Raw genomic sequence first — 8,043 nt, 5'->3', positions numbered from 1 at the left:
TGGTAACAACAACTACCTAGCTTAGTTGGTGAGCTATGGTGTACAAAATTCTCTTGCTCACCAAGAGGTCTCAAGTTCGAATCTCATGGTTGTTTTTTTTAGAGAATTTGTTGAAGATTTCCTGCTTTTCACTCACTTAAAGCACTAAGGGCATGGAGGGGATTTCCACATCAAGTTAGAAGCAAGCAAAATCGTGGAAGTAAGAAGAGAAGAAAAAAAAAAGGAAAGAGAAAAAAAGGGGAGAACCAAAAATTATCCAAATCTTCTCTCTCCTCCACATCATCACCAAAGATTGTCCAAATCACAGAAAGGAAGAAAAAACACACAAAGGAAGAAAAAAAAATCGTCCCTAGGAGAGAGAAAAAAAGAAGAAAAATAAATTAGAAAAAAAAAAGGAAAGAAAATAAGTAAAAAAATTTTAGGAAATTTCTCAAAATTTATTTCTCTCTTCTCTCTCCTCCATCTTAGCACTTTTGGACTCAAAAGATCTCACAATCAATTGTGGGTTTCTCTCTTTTAGGAAAGAGAAAATTGTTTCCCTACCTCTCCATTCCCTATAAATACAACTCATGTAAGAGGAGGAGACACAATTCATTCTTCTTCTAGTTTTCTTTAGTTGCTCTCTCTCTTCCTCTTTCTCTCTTTAGTTCTAGTTCTTCTCTATTTTTGCTTTAATCACTTTTGTAATAGTTTTTTTATGTCAATTAATGCAAGTACTCTTTTATTTTTATTCAGCCTTTTTATGTTTATGATTTATGCAATTGAGTTGTAATTTTTTAAGTTATAGTTCTAGGCTTAGATCTAGGTGACAAGATCATGAGCCGTGGAGAAATTTTTTTTTCAAGTTCAAGCATTGATTCAAGTAAGTAGGCTCCTTCAGTAGTCTTCTTTCCCCCCTCTCATTCCTTCTTCTGACTACCCTTTCTTTCTTAATTTAGGATTTTTATTTTCAGTCGTTACATTATTGCTATTCCTTTCCCCCAAGGTTCATGGCTAGTGTATGTGTTGGCTTTGCCCCTCCTAGCCATAGAACCATCAATTTATTGTTTTTATTTTAATTGTCTCCCTTTCCCTAAAGTCAAGTAGAGTAACCCTTGTAAGAGTGACTCTCTGGTCAAGTAAGGAAGCTCATATTATGATGCATCCCTCGGGCTAAGTAGAGAAACCTACTTGTGAGTCGCTCTCTAGCTTTATCCCCTTTCTTTTACTTTATTTTTATTTCAGCATTTTTTTCCCTTTATTATTATTTTTTTAATTGCGTGGGTTGTTTATTTTTAGTTATTTATTTAATTAATTTTAATTGCGTGGCTTGCGTCTTTAAATTCTTAGATGACGAATGGTTAGGACGTTATTTTAGATACATATGTTTAGGACAATAATTAGAATTAGATCACAATCATTAATCGGTTCACTTTCGCATTATTAAAAGAAATAAAAAAATAAAGTGGCTACTCTCCCTGTGTTCGACCCGTAGCTACACTGATCCGTACGCTTGCGGTTACATTTTAAATCTCAAACATGAACACTTGGTGAGGAACTCTGTATGAAAATCTGCACAAGATGTTTGAGAGAATTTTTCCTTTAATATTTTCAAACGGAGATAAACCTGCAAGAAAAAGGTTAGAAATAGGGACCAAGGAATGAGTTGTTGTTTATAAACAAGACCATGGGGAGTCCAACGAAGAGGGAGATGGTTGAGGACATCAAATCCTATGATAAGGTCTTTTCCTGGGAAATGGGTTCCTAGAACTGTATGAGTTAATGACAGGGTAGGGAGAAGCTGGATTTTGATGGGTTGTCGGGACACAAGATTAATATAAAAAGTTTCACCATTGGTTGCCAGGAATGGGAGAGGGGTTTCTAGGGTTTTCCAAAGATGTTCAGGAAGAACCTTTGGGGCCATAATGGTAGTAGTCGCTCTTGTGTCTAAAAAGGCTATGACCTTAATAGGTTTGGCATATGATTTAGGGATTATTTGGACTGACAAATGGGGAAGGGAGATGGCCTAGCAAGGTGGGGGGAGATTTTTTTGAAGTGGTTGTGAATGGGATTACTTGGTAGAGGGAATCAGATTCCTCGGACTCAGAGAGGGAAGACTCTGGGTATGAGTCTGTTTCTGGGAAATCAATAGCAAAGAGGGTGAGATCTGTGGGTGAGTCATCAAGAGAGTACAAAGACTCTAGATCTGCATCATTAAGGTCTTCTTGGTGAAGGGAGGATAGCGTATGAATAACCTTGTTCCTTTTCTGAGAGAGGAGGCAATTTTTGGCAAAATGTCATTCTTTTCCATAGACATAGCAAGAAGAGGATTTGTTTTTTCCTCTAAACTGCTTTTTCGAAGGAGTCTCCATTTTTTTTTTTTTTAACTTTGGAGATTTGAAGTGGAAGTGCTTCTTCTTTGTGTGCTTCCAGTGCTGAGAGAAGGGTGGAAATCTGCTATAATGAGAAGACTTCTTGGTGGAACAATCATAGGACTTGTTGTCACCTTTGCATTTGATCTTGAGATAAGAGGTATCACAGGTGGAAGAGACTTTGTTAGATCTATCTTGTAAATCTTTCCAAACCTTTTTTATGTTACAAAGTTTGTCAAGGGCAGTAAGAGCATAACTGTAGAGAGAACCAATAGAACAAGAGGCTAAAGAAATGTTTTGGGTTCTCAGAAACTATTGAGTATCTGCACCTAGNTTTTTTTTTTTTTTTTAAACTTTGGAGATTTGAAGTGGAAGTGCTTCTTCTTTTTGTGCTTCCGGTGTTGAGAGAAGGGAGGAAATCTACTATAATGAGAAGACTTCTTGGTGGAACAATCATAGGACTTGTTGTCACCTGTGCATTTGATCTTGAGATAAGAGGTATCACAGGCGGAAGAGACTTTGTTAGATCTATCTTGTAAATCTTTCCAAACCTTTTTGATGTTGCAAAGTTTGTCAAGGGTAGTAAGAGCATAACTGTAGAGAGAACCAATAGAACAAGAGGCTAAAGAAATGTTTTGGGTTCTCAGAAACTATTGAGCATCTGCACCTAGAGGTTCTGGAAGAGAGTTCAGGAAGATATGCTTAAGGTTGTCATCATCAAGACCGCTAATTTTGTGAAACCTATCTGTCATTCGGGAGAAATGCTTATCAAGATCTGATATGTTAAGTGAACAACACTTCATTTGAAGAAATTCATCACGGGCTTTTGAAAGATCATTTGCAACTGAGCCCAAGAACTCTTGATAGAGAGTGGTAATAAACAAGCTCTCTGTGAGTTGGACAATTTGAAGTTGTCAATAAGCACCAAGGGCTAAATAACATTCTCTGAGTTTTCCTTGAAGTCGGGCAACAAATGTAGAGAAGACAATCCCAGTGGTAGCTCCTTCTTAGAGTAATTCTGCATTTATCCAAGAGTGAAAGTCTGCAATTCTTGACTCCCATTTGGAGACAGGAATATCATCTAGGGTGAAGAATTGTTTGGGGTCTTGATTTTGATAAGGGGTAAAGGGGGAAGCTGAGGCAGGAGGCCTGGGTTGGGTATCGAGAGGATTATGAATTTCAGGGTCATCATCCATCTCTGAAACATGAGGAGGAGGTGGAGTAGGACCTTCATTCATAAAAGAAGGTAGGGGATTTGATAGGATTAGGTTTGTAAGAAACTCAGATAAAACATTTTCTGAGGGTGTGATGATGGTATGGATGGGCTGGGTAGTTTGTGTAGGAGTTGTACCTGTACCAGTACCAGGAGGAGCAAGGCTAGGTAATCACATATTGGAGTGCACCTTATGTGATTGAGAGTAGTTTTGTCTTAAAGGTATAAATGCATTAATCAACCCAATTGCACAATTAGAGGTATTTTAAAACATGAATAGATACTATCATCCTGATACAACTCAACTCGAATCTTTTTTTATCCTGATTCATGAAGAAGAATTATTAGACTGTTGTGAATTCCTACATTATCCAATACAAGTATGTCATGTGATATACATAAGAAAATCCTTTATTGCACTTCACCGGTGCAGTGAAGATTTAGACAGCTGAGAACCCCAGAACCCCTTGATTTTTGTGCCCGGATGCTCCTAACAGTCAAGATCCTCATTGCACTAGGACAGTGCAATAAATGATCCGGACTCATGATATGCTACCACAACATATTTCAGATAAGTCTTAGGGCCCATTTGATAACGTAACCAGAAACGTGTTTCTGTGTTTTCTTGTTCTCAGAAACACAGAAACGACATAAATATCGTTTGGTAAAAGTGTTGTGTTCCACTTGTTTCTTGAAACATAAATTGAAATTTATAACAATTTATGCTTCAAGAAACATGAATGACGAAACAAGTTTTACTTGTTTCGCTTGTTTCTCGAAACAAAAAAGGGGCACAATTCCACGATCGACCTACACTTTTACTTAAAAATCTATGAAAAAAAGGGAGCTTCATTCGAAGATCGACCCCCCTTCCTCTTCAACCGTTGAAGAGGAGCTGCTTCTCCTACGTACCCGACGACGGGGAGCTCTGTTCCTCCTGCGTAACCGACGATGGGGACCTTTATCTCGTTGGTGGAGCACCAACCACGATCGTCACCCTCTTCAACGATCGTCACCCTCTTCACAATGCAAGGAGAAGAAGTCAAGATTCGCCTGCGAAGAACGCAAGCTACGGCAGAAATTGAACCTCCTCTATCTCCATGGTTTAAAGTATCTCCGATACCGAAACGATACCCTCCGATACGTATCTTAAATTTAGCTGACCGATATGATACATGAAAATTTTAAAATCCTTTCATATCAATATATATCCTACGATACATACCGATATGCATCAATACACCACTGATACACATCGATACGATATGATATGCACCGATACGACTCTATGGAAAATATAAAATCGAGGTGAAATGTACGTTTCAGTATGTATCGATATGTATCGATCGGTATGTATCGGTGAGTATCGGTATGTATCGATCGATACGTATCAGTGAGTATCGGTATGTACTGATACAGTGCGTTACGGTCATATAATGGCCAAGATGGGTAATTTTTCAGAAAACACGATTTTTTGAGGGGTTTTTGTTCCAAAGTTGTTGCTAGCCATATTTCTCACAAACTAAAGTAGAAATCAATGTTGAAAACAAGGATTTTACATTTATGGGACAACTACAAACCTTGAATTCTTAATGCAATACCATCAATTTAGTTTTTATGCATAATACCATTATCAATAGCTTTTTTTTACAAATTTTTTATGCAAAAGTGTTTAAAAAAATGTTTCCTATCCATTTATGTGGGTATCTTTAGCGTGTCTTAGCGTATCTCCGATACGATACGATACACTCCGATACATATCTTAATTTTGGCCGACTGATACAGCGACCAATACCGATACTTTAATCCTTGTCTGTCTCTGAAACTGTACGATTCCTTCCCCATCTTCATCTCGTGAACCCTAGACTAGTCGATCTACTTCTCATCTCGTGAACCCATACGGCAGATTCGCTTCATTCGTGCAGAGATTCATATGGTTTTAGAGATGTCTCACCTCCAAAGATAAAAGCGAGGTTTTCCCCTCAAATCTGAAGAGTATACCATTCTGAGGACTCTGTTTAAAGGTTCGGCTACTCCTTCCACAACCGTTCACTCATAGGAGAGCTCGGTAAGTGATTTTTTTCATATTTTTCTTACTATTATTTATGCTCTGTATTTTGATGAACATGTTCGAGATTGTTGAGTGGTCTGAATGGTTATTAGTCAGTACTTTCTTTGAAGGCTAGGTTCCTCTTGTTATTTAACATCTGAAGCATCTGAATTAGGTGATCTTCTTGCCTTCTTGAGCCACCGCTTTTGTTCGATTTAGGGTTTTTTTTTCTTCTAATTCTCGATTTATATTGGTATTGAATTTCATCTGAGAATCCATGAATTCTTAACCTGCGGCTATCCTGTTTTAGTTCTAATTTCCAGCCTGATTTCACAATCTATATGAGTTGATTCTACGCATCTGATTAGAGCAAGACTTTGGGCATTCAAGGCCTCCCAAGAGAGATCTTCAGCCATGGTTTGAAGAAGATCTGACTCTGATATGTTGATATTAGAAATCAGTTTAATAGCAACAGATTTGATTGGGCCGTATAAGAAGTGCTACTCTTGAAGTAATTTTTTTTTTCTTTCTCAGCAGATTTTATGTTATATCCATAAAGGAGTAACACCCTCCCCATCTTTCCCCCTCGTCCTCTTCTTCTTCTCTGGTTTTCCCTTTGGTATATAGGCATGAAGCTCTGTCTTTCAATATTCTTCTCTTCTTTTTTTTCTCCTTTTCCTATCTTCTTCTCTGTTAAATTTTAAGTATGGTTATTGGTTGTGAGAAATTCATGTTCTTATTACATAAGGTTCATCTATGGCTTTCACAGTTGAACTTCCTAAAAAGATACTTAAGTTCACAACTACCAAATGCAGCCCTTATTAGCTTCAAAGGCATGAAACTGCTTCAGATTTTGAGTTTGTTAGGACCTTAAGATAGATGCATTTACCTGTTTAATAAATGGTTTATCTTTGAGTTTAGGGCATAAACACTCTTCATTACCCCATCTAAACCATCAACCACTTCATCTGAAAATAATACTGATTCTCAAACAAGATTAGGTTCACAGCCAAACCTATAGTCCATAGAGTCTATATTAGATTGTTCAGTTCAATACTCAAGGGATAGGGTATTTGTTTTTCCCAGAAACATAACTTTCAAAGCCAGATGGGATCTGAAAAACTACCAACCGTTAGTAGCCACAGGCAATCACCGGCAGTAAAGAACTTACAACAATGACAGCCAGCAGCACTACAGTGGTCTTTCAAGGATTCTCACATCCAAAAATAAATAAATAAATTATGCCACCCATTTATGTAGATATATAGCACACATACATACAGGTACACAGAGTAATTCACAGCCAGAACCAAAGGCGCATACAGAAACTGTATTATGGTAAGTTCAAAGATGACAATAATCTGAACTGCAATAGGAAGCATATTTTGCTCCCAAGGTGCATACATTATGGCTTAGTTTGGTTGTCAAGAAGATTGAAAGCTCTGTCTTTCAATCTTCTTCTCTTCTTTTTTTTCTCCTTTTCCTGTCTTCTTCTCTGTTAACTTTTAAGTATGGTTATTGGTTGTGAGAAATTCATGTTCTTATTACATGCTCAAGCTAAAAGTTTTGTTAGCTAATATTATTTGGATCACTTCTAGTTTTGTCAATGTGTCCACATATAGAACTGGTTGCCCTAGGATTACTTTTAGTTTTTAAGTCCAACTATGAGCTTGCTTATGAATTTAGTACAATTTCTGATCATATTTGTGTTTTGTTTGTACTAATTGGAAAATGTATGTGTTTATGTAGCTTATACAAACATACAATTGATGCTGCTTAAAGTGTTGATTCCTGTCTTTTGCTTAAAGTGTAGATTCTTGATAAGTTATTAAGCATAATTACATCATTGCCACAATAGATATAATAGATTTATTTAAAAAAAAAAAATAGGTGTACGTCTTGTTGCCTAAGTGCTTAGGCTACCTCCGGTGCCTATGGGATTAATTGGATACCTGGGTTGATCTGAATTTGGTGGCTTTTGGCTTAATGTTATTCTATGATGAACCAACCATTTTATTCCCCAACACTTACCCATGATTGTGTCACATGACATCATGAAGGGAGTTAGGCTGAGAAATCCAAGAGTCCTTGAGCTTCATAGAACTCTGCTTTATACCATAGAAACCTACCTAGAAGAGTGTTTGGGTACCCATTGACTGGGGCTTTTAAAAGTACTAGCAATCATTGGTAGGCTGCCCCTGCTTTTTATGCACTGGCTTTCATTAAAAATCTAGCATATTGCAAGTTGCAAAAACAAATTATCCCATTCTTTGAACATTATAGACATCATCTTAATTATGGTCTAACCCGCTTTAAAAATTAATCAAAATCTAATGTTCTTAGTTTAAATTGTGTGAAGTAACAACCAGTAAATGTTAATGGATCATAGAATCCAAGCACAATCCATTGAGTGTAACCTACCTTTTTTT

This window comes from Macadamia integrifolia, chromosome 7 (assembly GCF_013358625.1).
Source record: "Macadamia integrifolia cultivar HAES 741 chromosome 7, SCU_Mint_v3, whole genome shotgun sequence".
NCBI classification, from domain to species: Eukaryota; Viridiplantae; Streptophyta; class Magnoliopsida; order Proteales; family Proteaceae; genus Macadamia; species Macadamia integrifolia.
This window is presented reverse-complemented; position numbering follows the sequence as displayed.